The following is a 20259-nucleotide window of genomic DNA, read 5'->3' on the forward strand; positions in this document are numbered from 1 at the left end:
CCACTACCCCTTCTTACCCTGTTTGGACAGTTGCTTGAGCTGGACTTGGCAATTGGTGCCCAAACAGGGATCTAATAAGGGAACTCTTAAAGCATAAACTGAGGAGATGCTCCAGGGACATCCACTACAAATACTACAAGTGGGCCTTTGTGGGTTGAGCAGTGGCCCTTATCTATAGAGAGGTTTGAGGCTCTGACTCGGTTGATTTGGGAACAGTTTGGAGCAGGATGTTTAGAGGAGTCCCGTGGTTCTTGGAATTCTCCAATATTTATTGTAGGAAGGAGGTCAGGAAAATGGAGAATGTAGACTGATTTGATAAAAGTTGATACTGTGGTTCAGCCTATGGAGTCATTGCAGCCTGGCTTGCCCACACCAGTTGTAATTTCTAAGAATTGCTTTATTATGATAGATTTTTAAAATTGCTTCTTTGTCATGCCTTCAGCAGAGCAGGATAAAGAAAGATTGGTTTCTGGGCTTGTTCTTGATGGGCTGCCTTTATATAGGGATTCATGTATACCTGGGTCAGAGAGTATTCAGTGAGAAAGGTGCCATACCAAATGGGGGTCAGTGCTCATTGATGATTCCTGTGGCAGGTTGGTTCCCAAGGGGGTATGCGATTCAGGGTTGTAGTTCTGACTCATAGTGTTCTGTTAAGTTACCTTGGTTTAATCTAAATAATTATTCTACTGAAATTATACTTATGCTACAAATAAAATCTGTAACAAAGAATGGGAATAGTAACCCCACTCCATTTGTTAACTTAGATTCTAAATACTGATTTTCTCCTGGGTATCATTATACTGGCAAAAACTACTTCTTTTCTTGCCCTAAACCAGGTGGCTTAATCTATTAATCTAAGTACTATTACTATAAATGAATCTATTACTGGCTAAATCATATTCAAATCATACAAATACCTGTATTCCTTTAAGCCAAAATATCTTAAGGCTTTGTCTAGTCTTTATATAAACTACATATGCATAAACTAAATTTATCCTAAAATAACCATGGCTTATTTTGGGAGCAGATAAGATTTGAGTGCTGAATGCAAGGAAAAAATATACTTGTGGAATCTGTTGTTCACCTGATGTTGCCATTACATGCAACTGATGTTGCTATCACATGACCTTGGTAAGAAATAGCTAAAATGTACACTCTAACTGGGAGGACTGGCTATCCCCCCAGAAGGAGGTGTACTTTAATAAAGATATTTAGGTCCCAGGAAGCTCCTCTTGGTCCTTAGCCAGTTCCCAAAGGACCCAACTGGGCCCGGTCATGTAAGCAAATCAGAATTTGACCACTATTGTGAGAAAATATCATAAAAACTGCATGCAATAAATTTAAAATTAGCAAAAATGCACAACCAATTATAAAGAATCCACATTCCTGCATTCCTTTTCAATCAATCCAATTAATTCAATTTTAAAAATCTGGTCTTTTACTATGGGTACACGTCACTATTGACACTCTGCTTTCATTTTTGCTACCTGCCACTTTAGGGATTCCTAACTATATGTTACAAAACTTGTTTGATATTTTACAAGGAGATTCTGATTTATTAAGCAAAAGGCAGTTAACAGCTTCAGCTGAATGATAGTTACAATTAATTGAACAATGTATTCAAAAAGGACAGCTTGTCCAAATGGATCTTAAAAAGCCTGTTGATTTTATTATTTTCTTTACCTTGCAATCTCCCACAGGCCTATTTTAGCAAGATGGTGTTTTAAAATGGATTTTTTAACCAAACAATTGACAAAAATGCTTAAATACATATTTGCAAAAGATTATTTCTTTAATAGCCAAAGGTCACCAAAGATATTATCAATTAATAGGTCATGATCCTAATCGCATAGTGTGTAATCTCACAAAGGAAGAGGTTCAAAGTCTATATATTTTCAATACCTCTTGGCAAATAGCATTAAGTGACTTTAAAGGACAAATGAATAATCATCTGCTATGTCAAAACTTTTACAATTTTTAAGAATGAATGCAATGGATTTTGCCTAAAATAGTTTTGGCTTCCCTGCTAGCTATTACTGTCTTTACTGATGATACTATTAATGGGAAGGCTGCATATGTCACCCCAGTGGAAAACAAGTTAGAAAATGCATTATACCTCAGCCCAGCATAATGAATTAGCAGCTGTAATTCAAGTATTGCAAAGTTTTCCACAATCTCTTAATATTGTTTCTGATTTTGAATATGTTTGCCAAACAGTTACTCACATTGAGATAGCTTCTTTGTTTGAAAGAGATGAACTCTCCTGAATGTTTTTACATTAACAAACATTAGTCAGAAGTCAAATTAATCCTTTTTATCATGCATATAAGAGCTCATACTAATCTTCCGGGGTCCTTTGTCATTACAAAATCAGCAAGCAGATAGTCTTGTGAGTTTAATTCAAGATCCCACAACACTTCACAAATTGACTGATATCAATAGCAAGGGGCTGAGAAAGAAATTTCCATCTTTATCTAAACAGCAAGCTCAGGACATTGTCAGGACTTGTCCAACATGTGGACCTTTGAATGTACTCCCATTAGCATCAGGGGTTAATCCTCAAGGTCAAAAAGCAAATAAATTATGGCAAATGGATGTTACTCATATTTCATATTTTGATAAAATGCAGTATGTACATGTTATCATAGACACTTATTCTCATTTCATCTGGGCTACCACACAATCTGGAGAGCATTTCTGCCATGTGAAATCACATTTACTTAATGCTTTTGCTTTTATGGGATGCCCCCAATCTATTAAAATGAACAATGGTTCTGCTTATACAGGAAAACAATTTCATAAATTTTGTACTACTTTTAATATTACTCATATCACAGGAATTCCACATAATCCCTCAAGGCAAGGAATTATTAAATGAGCAAACCAGATGCTAAAGTCTATGCTCTTGAAAAAAAAAGGGGGAGATGATGATCAGGATGATGTTATGAAAATATGTACACCAAAAGATCAATTAGCAAAACCCCTGTTTACTTTAATTTTTTTAAACATTTATGATAATTCATCATAGACTCCTGCAGAACAACATTTTAGTAATTTGGGAAAGAAAAATGATACAACCCAAACAGAACTGCAGCCATAGCCAATCTATTGGAAAAGTGTTAAAGATGATTTATGGAAACCAGGAATGGTAAAGGTGTGGGGTAGGGGTTTGCTCTTATCATTGCAGATGATGGAACCTTGGTTTGGATTCCCTTGAAGAGAATAAAACCCAGACATGTCAACCCAGATGAAAATAACTAAATGGGTAATGTATATTATAGGACATATAACTTTAATTGCTGAAGGACAGGGACATATTTATACTTATTGGGTTTATCTGTGAGCCCTAACATGGGCCAATCCAACTTTACCAAAATAATCTGAATACAAGTTTAGGATTCCCAGGTCCAGTAAGAAGAAAACTGGTGTCAAATTTAATTCTTCCATTTTTAGAAAGACCTGTATACATAACTCTATGGAAACAAAGGATACTTGCCTGTTAGATGGGAAAGAAAGTTGGAATGGATGGCAGTTATGTCATATGGATTGAGCAGTTATCATAATTAATGATTCCTATGGAATTGTAAGAGATGTGGCCCCTGTGGGGTCTCCCATCTCTAACTTGAAGATAACTGAGATTATATGGACAGGCAAGCTAAACCAGAGTTTAATACATAGAGGATGATTTCTGCCAAAATTTGGGATGATAAATACATTAGAGAATTTATGGGAAATTTTCCTAGGACTGGGACCAATTTTTATAGCATATTCTAGTAACTATAACTTCTCTTTAAATAGCCACCATAAACACAATATACATACAGGAAATCAAACTTTTAATTGTGAGAATTATTCTCTGTTCACTTGTCTCCAAGCATTTATATTACAGAAAAATGAGATGATTGTAGCAGCAAGGAGAAGAAGAGGTATTTGGCTGCTGGTGCAGATGTCAAGATCCTGGCAATCCTCTCCAGAAACACAAGTCCTGATCCATTTGGCAAAAGAATATCTAAAAAGGACTAAGAGGCTAATTGGACTCATTATTATAGCTGTCATTGGAATCATTGGAATTATCACAGTGACTATAGTCACTGGAACTGCATTGTTAAATTTGGGGCTGTTTATATTTTTTCTCTTCCTCCTCAGCTGTGTTCAACAACAAATAATCAAAGCCAGAGAGCTTGACTGGCAGCCAATGATGGGTAAGACCCTTCCTTCAGAGCCTAAGGGCAACCTAAGACAGGCACGGTCACCTCGGCTTATAACCACCCTAACAATGTGATTCTTGTGAAAACTCTTGGCTCCCTCCTGAATAAAAGTCAGAGAGCTTGACTGGCAGCCAATGATGGGTAATTTATTTTATAATAAAAAGGAGGAAATGTAGGAGCCAAGGGTTAAAACAAGACCTGCAGTTTTTGTTAGGAGCAGCAGGCCTCAGGATGGTGGCAGTAAACTGTGGAGATTGTTATGTAGAGCAGACTGGGAGGAAGAGAATGTTTACCCCAAATGGTTATTTTAAGTAGGAAGGAAGAACACCGAAATATAAGAACTTTGTTCCCTCAGGAAATGCATGCATGCCTATTGTCATCCTGTGGTATATAACCAGGATCTGGATAAGAATAAAGTTGTCTGAAGTCTGTCTGACGTAAACTCAAGCCTCAGACCCCCTGAGCCCATATGTGTCTTTCTTTCTTTCATTTGTTCTTCCTTTCTTTCTTTCTCATCATTCCTTAATATCCTTTGAGCTCTTTCTTTCTTCCTTTCTTCCTCATCATTCCTTAATATCGTTCAAGCTCCATTTCAATAAGAAGCAACATTACCAAGTGTGTTTTATTCCAGGTATTCAAAGGTAGTTCAGTACTATAAAACAAATTAATGAAACACACCATATTAACAAATACAAAAGGAAAAGCCACATGACATCTTGACTAATGCAGAAAAGGCATTTGAAAAAATCCAACATTCTTCTTTGATAAAAGCACTGTGAAAGATAGGAATAGAAGGAAACTTCCCCAAAATGATAAAAGGCATATATGAAAAACCCACAGCTGACATCATAATCAATGGGGAAAGACTGAAAACTTTCCCTTTAACTTCTGGAAGAAGACAAGAATGTCCTTTGTCACCACTGTTATTTGACAATGTGCTGGAATCTCTAGCTAGAACAATTAGGCAAGAAAAAGAAATAAACAGCATCCAAACTGGAAGGGAAGAAGAAAAAACTTTCACTGTTTGTGGAGGACACAATCCAATATACACAAAGTCCTGAAAAATCTACAACAAAGCTATAAGAACTAATAAAAAAAGTTCAGCAAAGTGGCAGGACATAAGATCAAAAAACCACTAGTGTTTTTATTCATCAGTAAGTTGCAATCAAGGAGGAAATCAAGGAAAAAATTCCTTCAATCATAAAGCTGAAAGAATTGAATGCTTAGGAAATCAATTTAACCAAGATGTAAAGGATCTACACACAGAAAACCACAAAATATTGCTAAAAGAAATCAAGGAAGACCCAAATAGATGGAAGGATATACCATATTCATGGATTGGAAAACAAAATATAGGTAATTTTTCAATTCCACCGAAATTTATTTATTTGGTTCAATGCAACACCAATCAAAATACCAACAGTTTATTTTGAAGAAACAGAAAAACCAATAATCAAATTGATTTGGAAGGGTAATTTGCTCTAAATAGCTAAAAACATTTTGATAAGGAAAAATGACATTGGAGGTCTCACACTTCTTGACTTTAAGGCTTAGTACAAAGCCACTTAGTACAAAGCATGTTACTGGCACAAGAACAGATATGCTAACCAAAGGAATCAAATTGAGAGTTCAGAAATAGACTCAACTATGGCTGGTTGATTTTTTTTATTACTTTTTTTTCTTTTTTGGCTGGTTGATTTTTGACTATGCAGGCAAGTCCATTCAACTGCGATAGAACAGTCTCTTCAATAAATGGTGCTGGGAGAACTGGATATTCATATCCAAAAGAATGGAAGAGGATCCATATTTCACCCCTTATAAAAATGAACTCAAAATAGATCAAAGACCTAAACACTAATGCTAAAGGCTTCTAAGACCTTTCTCTTAGAACAAAATGTAGGAAAATATCTTAGAGATTTTGTTGTAGGGGATGATTTCTTAGTCTTTACCACTTAAACATAAGCAATGAAGGAAGAAATATATAAGTGGTATCTCCCAAAAATTGAATGCTTTTTTGTTTCAAAGGACTTTGTCAAGAAAGTAGTAAGAAGCCTACTTAATGGGAGAAAATACTCAGAAATCACATATCTGATAAGTGTTCAATACTTAAAATATATAAAGACATCCTACAACTCAACAACCAAAAAACAAGCAACCCAATTTAAAAATGAGTAAATGCCATGGATAGACTCTTTTCCAAAGAGGAAATGCAAATTACTTAAAAGCATAGGAAAAGATGCTGAACTTCATCAGATATTAGGGAAATGCAAATTAAAACCACAATGAGATGCCATTTCACACCTACTAGAATAGAATAAAACCATTATAAAAAAATCAGAAAACTACAAGAACTGGAGAGAATGTGGAGAAATAAGTACACTTATTCATTGATAGTGGGAATGTAAAATGGTGCAGCCACTTTGGAAGGCAGTTCAGTGGTCCCTTAGTGTTCTAGGTTGCTAGTTGCCAGAATGCAACATACCAGGGATGAAATGGCTTTTAAAAAGGGGAATTTAATAAGTTGTAAGTCTACAGTTGTTAGGCCATGGAAATGTTCCAACTAAGGCAAATCTATAGAAATGCCCGATCTAAGGCATCCAAGAAAAGGTACCTTGGTTCAAGAAGGCTCGTGAGGTTCAGGGTTTCTCTCTCCACTGGAAAGGCACATGGTGAACATGACAACATGTACTAACTTCCCCCTCTCCAGGCTTCTTATTTCATGAAGATCCCCAGTGGCATTCTTGTTTATCTCCAAAGGTCGCTGGCTAGTGGACTCTGGTTCCTTCATCATTCTGTTGTGGTTCTGCTGCTCTCTCCTCATTCTCAAAAAGAACTCTCTCCAAAATGTCTCCACTTTTATAGGATTCCAGTAAACTAATTAAGACCCATGTAGGATGGTTGAAGACATGTCTCCATCTAAAGTTTAATACCCACAATTGATCAAATCACTTCCCCACAGAGATATTCTAATCAAGTTTCCAATCTATAATGCTGGATAGGGATTAGAAAAAACTATTGCTCCCCACAAGATTGATTAGGATTAAAACATAGCTTTACTAGGGTACATAAATCCTTTCAAACCAGCACATTAAGGAAGCTAAATATAGAATGTCACATGACCTGGTAATTCAATTACAGAAGAACTAAAAGCAGGGATATGAATAGACATTTTCACACTAATGTGTATTTATATCTTTTGCTCATTTTAGATTGGGTTGTCTTTTTATTGTTGAGTTATAGAATTTTTCTTTTTTTTAAAAGAATCAACTATGTATTTATTTGCACTGATATAAAGGAATGACTTAAAAACCCAACATCATATCTCATGAGGCTTACAATTTAATTACTAGTACAGTTATTTTTTAAAAAGTTTTCTTTCACTAACCTGAAGATGGTACTATTTTACATGCTTCAGTTATGTGTGCTGAAAAATCAGACACCTATATCTCCTCAGTATTCATAGCATTAGTATTCAGTCCAAAAAAGTCATTTTTTTAATGATTTGCCAAACATCCCAAAATCACATTTCTTTTATGTCGAATGTCTGGAGCTAAAAACATTTCCAAGAAAGATGGATGGTGTGTTCTTGGTTCAAATGATGTTTGATAGCTGTGATAATCATTTTCTAATTACAGTTTATCCTTTTAAAACTTTTCTTTGGGCTCTGAGACTTGGATTCTGAGAATCTTTTAACAACTGCTTTAACACTTTCACTTAGACTTTTAGGAGTATTGCTATGAAGAACCTTATGTTTGGCAGAACTTCTGCTTCAGTCTTGATGGAAGTTCCTTGTGGCTCACTCTCCGATGCTGAAAGACTTCTGTAGCTGCTCATTAGTGAGTGCAGAGCTGGCGTCACTTCCTTGGGTATGACAGTACTTTGTGATTTCTCCTACTTAACGGACTCAGAATCACTGTTTGCTAAAACACCAAGGGGATCTGCATTTGCCTGAGGGAGACCAGGTTTAAATCACATGTGTAATTGCTTGGTCCAATAGTTGGCTTATAAGCAGCATGATCATTTTCCATTTGTGAAGTTTGTCAGGACTTCTGATCTTTGCCATCTCTGAATGTCTGTACATCCCTCTCATCTTGCCAAACTATGTTGTCAACACTGCTCCTCTCTTTTCCTTTTCAAGTTTCAGCTTTATCTTTCTTTCAATATTGGCCATAGTTGGATAGTTTTTTCTTCTTTCTTCCCTCCATTTCACTATCTCCTCTGGAGTATCTACCTTGATCTTCATACTGGGAGCATGCATATTTCTCCAAAGGAACTGAATAATCTTCTCACGTGCACTAGAACAACAATCTACCTCAGGACATTTTGTATGTTCAGACATGTGTATACCATAGTTTCCTGATTTTTAAAGCCATGATCACGGGTATCATAAAAATAGTGAAAAATTGATTCCTTTCTTTTCTATTAGGAGAGGAGTTAAAATTAATGAAGTCTTTATCATATTTTATTGGATAATATGAACATTTCGCATGAGGGTTGTGGGCTACTGATGCTAAGGAAATGTTTCAGGAGACTGTCACCAGTACCATGATATCGAAGCCTGGAAATTCCAGGAAGGTGGGACGCTGAACTGAGGTTGAGAATCAAGGTGGGACAGGTCGTCGAAGAGAAACTGAGCTCTGCTAGAAGCTGGGCATCGAAGGTGGGAGGCACCCAAGGGGAGAAGGTGGGCAGTGAGACGGGGGTGTGTATCGGAGGAAGGCTCTGATCCGACTCTGGAGGGCGATGACGTAGTGAGGCGGCAGAGGCTGCAGCATTGCCCAGAGAACCCAGTTTTCCCGCAGCGGGGCAGTGTGGCTCAGCGGCCCCAAAGCGGGGTTCAGCTCTGGAGGTTGAAACCTTCCGGAGGAGTCACAACCACTAGCCGATTCAGCCTTACCATCCATAACATTTCTTTTTATATACTGGATGTCACACTTTTATCAGATATGTGGTTTCCAAATATTTTCTCCAATTGAAACAAGTGCCTTTTCACCCTTGGACAAAGTCCTTTGAAGTACTGAATTATTTGCTTTTGAGGATTTCCCATTTATCTAGGTTTTTATTTTTTTTTTTCGTTCCTTGTGATTTGGGTTTAAAGTTTAAGTACACCCTATCAATAGATCTTGAAGATGTTTCCCTACATTTCCTTGAAGAAGTTTTATGGTACTGGTTCTTTTTTTTTATATACATCTAAAAAATACATTTTTATTGACAAATTTTCACACACATACAGTCCATACATGGTGTACAATCAGTGACTCACAATATCTTCACATAGTTGTGCATCCATCACCATGATCATTTTGCATCACTCCAGTAAAAGAAAAAGAAAAAAGAAAAAATCATCTCATACTTCTTATCCTTCCCTCTTATTGATCACTAATATTTCAAGCTACCCAATTTATTTTACCCCCTCTTCCCCATGTTATTTATTTATATTTTATCCATATTTTTTACTCAGCTGTCCATACCCTGGATAAAAGGAGCATCAGACAGAAGGTTTTCACAATCACACATTCACACTGCAAAAATTTTATCGTTATACAATCATCTTCAAGAGTCATGGATACTGGAGCACAGCTCAACAGTTTCAGGTACTTCCCTCCAGCCACTCCAATACCACAAACTAAAAAGGGATATCTATATAATGCATATGGATAATCTCCAGAATAACCTCTCCACTCTGTTTGAAATCTCTCAGCAACTGAAACTTTATTTTGTCTCATTTCTCTTTTCTCCTTTTTGGAAGAGAAGGTGTTCTCAATCCCATGATAGCTGGGTCTCAGCTCATCCCGGGGGTTGTATCTCATACTGCCAGGGAGATTTACACCCCTGGGATTCATGTCTCACATTGGGGTGAGGGAGAGGGCAGGGAGTTCACCTGCTAAGAAGGCTTAGAGTGAGAGACTGCATCTGAGCAACAAAAGAGGTTCTTTGGCGGTGAGTCTTAGGCATAATTGTAAGTAGGTTTAACCTATCCCTTGCAGGAATAAATTTCACAGCCCAAGATTGAGGGCTCAGCCTATTAATTTGGTAGTCCCCACTGCTTGCAAGAGTATCAGGGATTATCCAAATGAGGAAATTGAATTTTCCCTCCTTTCTCCCCAGTCCCTCAAGGAGTTTGCAAATACTTCTTTATTCATTGCCCAAATTACATCACATTGACATGGACAAACCAACAAGATCTCATGCCATATTCAAGATTCCATATACTTATGGTGTTCAACTAAACTGACCATACAAGTTAAATTAGATAATCCACTACTCAAAATATAAATTTTGCACCAAATAAACATCTCTCCTTTTGGTCTCACACAGAAGTTGAAGTTTTAAAATGTGGGCCATATCATCCTTTACCCTGTATTCTGATTTACTTTAGTCCTATCCAGATCAGCTTCATTCATATCTTGATCAATGAATTCATATCAATGAATCAACTAAATTCATTGAATTTTCAGCTTTTAAAACAGTTCCTGTATGGAGTACTCCTGATTGTCATGGCTTCAGAGCACTAACTCTGAGTCTCAGGTGTCACATAAATACCTGAAGTTTCTGGGAAAGACCAGGTTATATACAGCTGAGATACAGCTCAGTATCTCAGAATGTAGAAATAACAGTTATAATTCCTGAATATATGTGACTGCTATAGGAGCTTATAATCTAATACCCTTTAAATTAGACCCCAACCTAATAATCCATGCTCTCAACTTCAATTCACTGAGTTAGTATAATTATAGTTAGTCCATGTGAGGGAGACATGATATTTGTCTTTTAGTTTCTGACACTTCACTCAACACACAGTCTTTAAGGTTTATTTACCTAGTAGCATGCCTCAGAACTTCATTTCTTCTTGTGGCTGTTCAGTAGTCTGTTGTATACACTGCAGTTTCCCCTTTCTTCCCTCAGTCATTGTACCCTTAGGCCACCTCCATCCATTATGAATTGTGAACACTGCCACCATAAGCACCAATGTGCAAATGTCCATTCATGTCCCCACTTTCAGTTCCTCCATGTACATACTGAGCAATGGGGTTGCAAGATCATATGGAAACCCTTCCCTTAGACTCCTATGGAACTAGCACACTGAATTCCAAGGGGCTGTACCTCTCAGTTTCTCTATGAACTGCAAATAGGTACATCTCTTTTTCCACATTTTCTCTGGAACTCATCTCTGTTCATTTTTAAACAGTTCTATTCACGCATCATACAATCCAACCTAAGTAAATAGACATGCCTTTGCCACAATAATCTATATGAATACATTTCCTTTTCTTCCACAAAGAATCTATACCTCTCCCCATGTCTCCCTCCTGTTTACATTTAGTTTTTGCATAATGCCTTTGCTATGTACAGTGGAAGCATTTTACAATGTCACTGTTGACTATAGACCCTGGCTTGCATTGAGTGTACTTTTTCCTGTATATCATTCATTTTAAAACCTTGCACTGTTGACATTCATTTGTTCTTCCTCATGTAAAAACATTTTCTATGTGTACATTTAATCATCATCATTGTCCACTCTAGACATTCCTAAGTCATACTATCTTAGTATTTAACCTGTATGTTTGCTTCTGGTCTCGTACGTGCCTCCAGTCCTACTCCCTCAATCATACTCACATTCAGCTTCATTTAGTGTACTTATATTATTGTGTGATGATCAGGTAGGATTGTGCTATCCATTTTTGAATTTTAACAATCAATCCTATTGCACAATCTATATTCCTACAGCGCCAAATGCCCAAATTCTACCCTATTTTTATTTCCTGATAACCCGTGTTCTTAACTTCAACTCTCAAAGTTTACTCATTAATAGTTCATGTTAGCAAGATCATACAGTATTTGGCCTTCTGTTTCTGGCTATTTTCACTTAGCATAATGTCCTCAAGTTTCTTCCATGTTGTTACATGCTTCATGATTTTATTCTGTCTTAAAGCTATATAATATGTAAATACCACAGCTTGTTTAGCTACTCATTCATTGATGGACATTTGGGTGTTTCCATCTCTTGGCATCATAAATAATGCTGCTATAAACATCAGTGTGAAAACATCTGTTTGTGACCTTGCCTTTAGTTCCTCTGAATATATACCTAGTAATGAGATCACTGAATCATATGGCAATTTGTTGTGATTTTGAGTTGCATTTGCCTAATAGTCAGTGAAGTTGAGCATCTTTGCATGTGCCTTTTAACCATTTGTATTTCCTCTTCTAAGAAGTGACTGTTCATGTCCTTTGCCCATTAAAAAATATTTTTATTGACAAAACAAAATAACACACAAACATGAACATTCTTAACATATGAATATTCCACACTTGGTGTATAATCAATGGCTCACAATATTATCACATAGTTGTATATTCATCACCATGATCATTTCTTAGAACATCTGCATCTCTCCAGAAAAAGAGAAAAAGAAAAAAGAAAAAACCCATACATGCCATACCTTTCACCTCCCGCTCATTAACCACTAGTATTTCCATTTACCCAACATATTTTAACCTTTGTTACCCCATTTTTTCCTATATCCCTTACCACTCCCTTTCATTGATCACTAGTATTTCAGTCTACTCAATTTATTTTAACATTTGTTCCCCATATTATTTATTTATTCTTTATCTCTATTTTTTCCATATCATAGATAAAAAGAGCATCAGACACAAGGTTTTCACAATCATACAGTCACATTGTGAAAGTTGTATCATCTTCAGGAGACATGGCTGTTGGAATACATCTCTACAGTTTCAGCCACTTCCTGCTAGCCACTCCAATATACCACAAGCCAAAAAGGGGATATCTATATAATGTGTAAGAATAACCTCCAGGATAACCTCATAACTCTGAAATCTCTCAGCCACTGACACTTTATTTTGTCTCATTTCTCTCTTCCTCCTTTCAGTTGAGAAGGCTTTCTCAATCACTTGATGCTGAGCCCCAGCTCATTCTAGGATTTCTGTCCCACGTCGCCAGGGAGCTTTACACCTCTGGGAGTCATGTCCCATGTAGAGAGGGGGAGGGCAGTGAATTTGCTTGCTGTGTTGGCTGAGAAAGAGAGAGAGAGAGAGAGAGAGCACATCTGAGTAACAAAAAAGGTTCTCTGGGGTGACTTTTAGGCCTAATTTCAAGCAGGCATAGCCTATCCTTTGTGGGGATAAGTGTCATATGAACAAACCCCAAGGCTGAGGGCTCAGCCTACTGATTTGGTTGTCTCCTCTGCTTGCATGAATATCAGGGATTCTCCAAATGGAGAAGCTGAATTTTCCCCCTTCCTCATCATTCCTCCATGGGGGCTTTTTTTTTGCCCATTTTTAAATTGGGTTGTTTGACTTTTTTGCTGTTGAGTTGAAAAGTCTCTTTATATATTCTGGATAGTAAATTCTTATCAGATATTGGTTTTCCAAATATAGCATAGGCTGCCTTTTTACTTTCCTGACAAAATTCTTTTAGTGCACAAAAGTATTTAATCTAGAGGAGATCCCTTTTATCTATTTCTATTTTCAATGCTTGTGCTTTGGGTATAATGTCTAGGAAAATGCTTCCTATTACAAGATTTATAAGAAATTTCCCTACATTTTCTTCTAAAGGTTTTACAGTCTTAGCTCTAAAGTTTAGGTCTTTGATCCATTTTGAGTTATTATTTTTTTTAACATGGGCAGGCACCAGGAACCAAATCCAGTTCTCTTGCATGGCAGGCAAGAATTCTGCCACTGAGCCACCATTGCACTGCCTCTCAAGTTAATTTTTGTATAGGATGTGATATTATGGATGCTCTTTCATTCTTTTACATTTGTATATCCAGTTCTCCAAACACTATTAAAGAGGTTGCTCTGTCCCAGGTGGGATGGCTTGACCACCTTATCAAAGATCAATTGTCCATAGATGAGAAGGTCTATTTCTGAACATTCAACTCAATTCCATTGGTTAGTGTATCTATCTTTATGCAACTTTATGCTACTTTGGCTACTGTAGGTTTGTAATATGTTTTCAAGTCAGGTAGTGTGAGACCTCCCACATAATTCTTTTTCTCAAGATATTTTTAGCTATTCAGATATATTTAGCTATTCAATGCTAATCATCAAATAAATTTGGTTATGGTTTTTCCGTTTCTGCAAAGTAGGTTTTTGGGATTTTAATTGGTATTGTATTGAATCTATGAATCAATTTGTGTAGAATGGATGTCTTAACTATATTTAGTTTTCTAGTCCATGAACATGGTATGCTCTTACTTGTTTAGTTTCTCTATGATTTCTTTTAGCAATTTCTTGTTGTCTTCTATATGTAGATCTTAGCTAAATTTATTCCTAAATATTTTATTCTTTTGGTTGCTGTGGTAAATGGAATTTTTTTTTCTTGATTTCCTCTCAGATTGCTCATCACTAGTGTACAGAATCTCTACTGATTTTTGGATGTTGATCTCATACCCTGCTACTTTGCTGTACTCAACTCTAGTAGTTTTGCTGTATTTTTTTGGGGGGGGAATTTTGACATATAGTAACATGTCATCTGCAAACAGAGTTTTACTTCTTCATTTTCAATTTGGATCACTTTTATTTCTTTTTGTCTAATTTCTCTGGCTAGAAATTCTAGCAGAATGTTGAATAACAAGGTGACAGTGGTATCTTTGTCTTGTTCCTGATCTCAGAAGGAATGAATTCAGTCTTCTCCCTTTGAGGACGATGTTAGCTGTAGGTTTTCCATCTATTCCCATTATCAGCCTGAGGAAATTCCCTTCTATTCCTATCCTTTGAAATGTTGCCATCAAGAAAGTATGCTGAATTTTGTCAAATGCCTTTTCTACATCAATTGAGATAATCATGTAGTTTTTCCACTTTGATTTGTTGATATAGTCTATTACATTAATTGATTTTTTTATGTTGAATGAGCTTTGCATACCTGGAATAAATCCCACTTGGTCATGGTGTATAATTCTTTTAATGTTCTGCTGAATTTGATTTGCAAGTATTTTGTTGAGATTTTTGCATCCATATTCATTAAAGAGATTGGTCTGTAATTTTCTTTCCTTATAGTGTCTTTGTCTGACTTTGACATTAGGATGATGTTGGCATCATAGATGAGTTAGGTAGCTTTTCCTCCTATTCCAGTTTTTGAAGAGTTTGAGCAGGATTGGTACTAATTCTTTCTTGAAAGTTTGGTAGAATTCACATGTGAAGCCATCTGGTCCTAGGCTTTTCTTTTTGGGGACTTTCCTGGTGACTGATTTAATCTCTTTATTTATTTATTTATTGAGGGCATGTATTTCTTCTCCAGTCAATGTTGGTTGTTTTTGCCTTTCTAAGAATTTGTCCATTTCATCTGTGTTGTCTAGGTTATTAACTTATGTTTGTTCATAGTATCCTTTCATTACTTCCTTTATTTCTGCAGAGTCAGTGGTTATGCTTTCTCCTCCATTTCTGATTTTATTTATTTGCTTCCTCTCTCTCTCTCTCTTTTGTCAGCCTAGCTAAGGGTCCATCAATTTTACTGATTTTCTCAAAGAATGATCTTCTGGTGTTGTTGATTTTCTGGATTGTTTTCATGTTCTCAATTTCTGCTCTAATCTTCATTATTTTTTCCCTCTTGTTTGCTTTGGGGTTAGTTTGCTGTTCTATCTTTAGCTAAGGGTCCATCAATTTTACTGATTTTCTCAAAGAATGATCTTCTGGTTTTGTTGATTTTCTGGATTGTTTTCATGCTCTCAGTTTCTGCTCTAATCTTCATTATTTTTTCCCTCTTGTTTGCTTTGGGGTTAGTTTGCTATTCTTCTAAGTGAACAGGTAATCCCTCAATTTTTCTTATTTCTTCTTTTTAAATATAGGCATTAAGGCAATAAACTTCCCTCTCAGCATTGGCACTGCTAAGTCCCATAAATTTTGATATGTTGTGTTTTCATTTTCATTTGCCTTGAGATATTTAATGAATTTTCTTGTAATTTCTTCCTTGACCTACTGGTTGTTTAAGAGTGTGTTGTTTAGCCTTCATATATTTGTGAATTTTCTGATCCTCTGCCTGTTATTGATTTCCAACTTCATTCCATTATGATCTGAGAATGTGTTTTGTATGATTTCAACCTTTTAAAATTTATTTAAACTCGCTTTGTGACCCAGCATATGGTCTTTTCTTGAGAATGATCATGAGCACTTGAGAAAAATGAGCATCCTGCTGTTGTGGGATGCAGTGCTCTCCAAATGTTAAGTCTAGTTCATTTATTGTATTACTCAAAACCTCTGTTTCCTTATTGAACCTTTATCTAGTGTTCTATCCATTGATGAGAATTGGGAATTGAAGTCTGCAACTATTTATGTACAGGTGTCTACTTCTTCCTTCAATGTTCTCCATGTTTGCCACATATTTTGGAAAACTCTGGCTCACTGCATAAATATTTATGATTGTTGTGTCTTCTAGTTGAATTGTTCCACTTATTAATACAGTATCCTTTGTCTTTTTTAATTGTTTTACATTTGAAATCTAATTTGTTGGATATTTGTATAGCTACCCCAGCTCTTTTCTGATTGCTTTTTGCATGAAATATATTTTTCCAACAGTTCACCTTCAATTCCTTTTTGTCTTTGGGTCCAAAGTGAGTCTTCTGTAGGCAGCATATATATGGGTCTTGGTTTTTAATCCTTTCTGACAGTGTATGACATTAGATTGGGTAGTTTAATCCATTAGCATTTAATGTTATTACTGTAGAGGCAGGTACTCTCTTACACCATTTTGTCTTTTGGATTTTATATGTCATATCTGATATTGTTTTCTCTTTTTACCTTTACTGATAGTCTTCATTTCTACACTCTTCTCCAGACCTCTCTCTCCTGTCTTTTTCTATCTGCCTGTAGTGCTCCCTTTAGTATTGCTTGCAGAGCCAGTCTCTTAATCACAAATTTAGTGATTGCTTACCTGAAAAATTCTCTGGAGTCAATGTGTCTTTCTCTGGATGTCTTAGTTTGGACGTTTTAATGGCCTTTGAACTGTAATCATGTAACAATAAATTCCTTTTTAAAAGCCAATACATTTCTGGTATATTGAATTCCATCAGTTTTAGCACACCAAAACAGGTTGTGTTCCTTCTTCAAATTTTTAGAAGAGTTTGAGCAGTAATGGTACTAATTTTTCTTGGAATGCTTAGTAAAACTTGCCTGTGAGGCCATCCAGTCCTGCAGGTTTTATTGTTGGTTGTTTTCAAATATATATTTTTCTTTATTAGAGGAGTTGTGGATTTGCATAACAATCTGTTGGTAAGTTATTTTTTTATTAATTAAAAAAAAGAAATTAACACAACACTTAGAAATCATTCCATTATACATATGCAATCAGTAATTCTTAATAGCATCACATAGATGTATGATCATCATTTCTTAGTACATTTGCATTGATTTAGGAAAAGAACTAGCAAAACAATAGAAAAAGATATAGAATGTTAATATAGAGAAAAAAATAAAAATAATAATAATAAAAAATAAAAATATATATATATAAAAAAGGAAAAAGAAAAAAACAAAAGACACAAACAAACAAACAAACAAAAAACAATAGCTCAGATGCAGCTTCATTCAGTGTTTTAACATAATTACATTAAATTAGGTATTATTGTGCTGTCCATTTTTGAGTTTTTGTATCTAGTCCTGTTGCACAGTCTGTATCCCTTCAGCTCCAATTACCCATTATCTTACCCTGTTTCTAACTCCTGCTGGTCTCTGTTACCAATGACATATTCTAAGTTTACTCTTGAATGTCGGGTCACATCAGTGGGACCATACAGTATTTGTCCTTTAGTTTTTGGCTAGACTCACTCAGCATAATGTTCTCTAGGTTCATCCATGTTATTACATGCTTCATAAGTTTATTCTGTCTTAAAGCTGCATAATATTCCATCGTATGTATATACCACAGTTTGTTTAGCCACTCTTCTGTGGATGGACATTTTGGCTGTTTCCATCTCTTTGCAATTGTAAATAATGCTGCTATAAACATTGGTGTGCAAATGTCCGTTTGTGTCTTTGCCCTTAAGTCCTTTGAGTAGATACCCAGCAATGGTATTGCTGGGTCGTATGGCAATTCTATATTCAGCTTTTTGAGGAACCGCCAAACTGCCTTCCACAGTGGTTGCACCATTTGACATTCCCACCAACAGTGGATAAGTGTGCCTCTTTCTCCACATCTTCTCCAGCACTTGTCATTTTCTGTTTTGTTGATAATGGCCATTCTGGTGGGTGTGAGATGATATCTCATTGTGGTTTTGATTTGCATTTCTCTAATGGCCAGGGACATTGAGCATCTCTTCATGTGTCTCTTGGCCATCCGTATTTCTTCTTCTGGTAGGTGTCTGTTTAAGTCTTTTTCCCATTTTGTAATTGGGTTGGCTGTCTTTTTGTTGTTGAATTGAACAATCTCTTTATAAATTCTGGATACTAGACCTTTATCTGATATGTCATTTCCAAATATTGTCTCCCATTGTGTAGGCTGTCTTTCTACTTTCTTGATGAAGTCCTTTGATGCACAAAAGTGTTTAATTTTGAGGAGCTCCCATTTATTTATTTCTTTCTTCAGTGCTCTTGCTTTAGGTTTAAGGTCCATAAAACCGCCTCCAATTGTAAGTTTCATAAGATGTCTCCCTACATTTTCCTCTAACTGTTTTATGGTCTTAGACCTAATGTTTAGATCTTTGATCCATTTTGAGTTAACTTTTGTATAGGGTGTGAGATACGGGTCCTCTTTCATTCTTTTGCATATGGATATCCAGTTCTCTAGGCACCATTTATTGAAGAGACTGTTCTGTCCCAGGTGAGTTGGCTTGACTGCCTTGTCAAAGATCAAATGTCCATAGATGAGAGGGTCTATATCTGAGCACTCTGTTCAATTCCATTGGTCGATATATCTATCTTTATGCCAATACCATGCTGTTTTGACCACTGTGGCTTCATAATATGCCTTAAAGTCTGGCAGCGTGAGACCTCCAGCTTCATTTTTTTTCCCTCAAGATACTTTTAGCAATTCGGGGCACCCTGCCCTTTCAGATAAATTTGCTTATTGGTTTTTCTATTTCTGAAAAATAAGTTGTTGGGATTTTGATTGGTATTGCATTGAATCTGTAAATCAATTTAGGTAGGATTGATATCTTAACTATATTTAGTCTTCCAGTCCATGAACATGGTATGCCCTTCCATCTATTTAGGTCTTCTGTGATTTCTTTTAACAGTTTCTTGTAGTTTTCTTTGTATAGGTTTTTTGTCTCTTTAGTTAAATTTATTCCTAGGTATTTTATTCTTTTAGTTGCAATTGTAAATGGAATTCGTTTCTTGATTTCCCCCTCAGCTTGTTCATTGCTTGTGTATAGAAATGCTACAGATTTTTGAATGTTGATCTTGTAACCTGCTACTTGGCTGTACTCCTTTATTAGCTCTAGTAGTTTTGTTGTGGATTTTTCCGGGTTTTCGATGTATAGTATCATATCGTCTGCAAACAGTGATAGTTTTACTTCTTCCTTTCCTATTTTGATGCCTTGTATTTCTTTTTCTTGTCTAATTGCTCTGGCTAGAACCTCCAACATGATGTTGAATAATAATGGTGATAATGGACATCCTTGTCTTGTTCCTGATCTTAGGGGGAAAGTTTTCAATTTTTCTCCATTGAGGATGATATTAGCTGTGGGTTTTTCATATATTCCCACAATCATTTTAAGGAAGTTCCCTTGTATTCCTATCTTTTGAAGTGTTTTCAACAGGAAAGGATGTTGAATCTTGTCGAATGCCTTCTCTGCATCAATTGAGATGATCATGTGATTTTTCTGCTTTGATTTGTTGATATGGTGTATTACATTAATTAATTTTCTTATGTTGAACCATCCTTGCATATCTGGGATGAATCCTACTTGGTCATGATGTATAATTCTTTTAATGTGTTGTTGGATTTGAGTTGCTAGAATTTTGTTGAGGATTTTTGCATCTATATTCATTAGAGAGATTGGTCTGTAGTTTTCTTTTTTTGTAATATCTTTGCCTGGTTTTGGTACGAGGGTGATGTTGGCTTCATAGAATGAATTAGGTAGCTTTCCCT

The 20259-nt window shown here is 36.0% G+C and overlaps 1 pseudogene; it reads right to left on the reverse strand.

Annotated features, from left to right (window-relative positions):
- Positions 1 to 7648: 7648 nt before the first annotated feature.
- LOC143651014 (FMR1-interacting protein NUFIP1 pseudogene) lies at positions 7649 to 9112 on the reverse strand (annotated as a pseudogene).
- Positions 9113 to 20259: the final 11147 nt, after the last annotated feature.

Source organism: Tamandua tetradactyla, chromosome 11, assembly GCF_023851605.1.
Source record: "Tamandua tetradactyla isolate mTamTet1 chromosome 11, mTamTet1.pri, whole genome shotgun sequence".
NCBI classification, from domain to species: domain Eukaryota; kingdom Metazoa; phylum Chordata; class Mammalia; order Pilosa; family Myrmecophagidae; genus Tamandua; species Tamandua tetradactyla.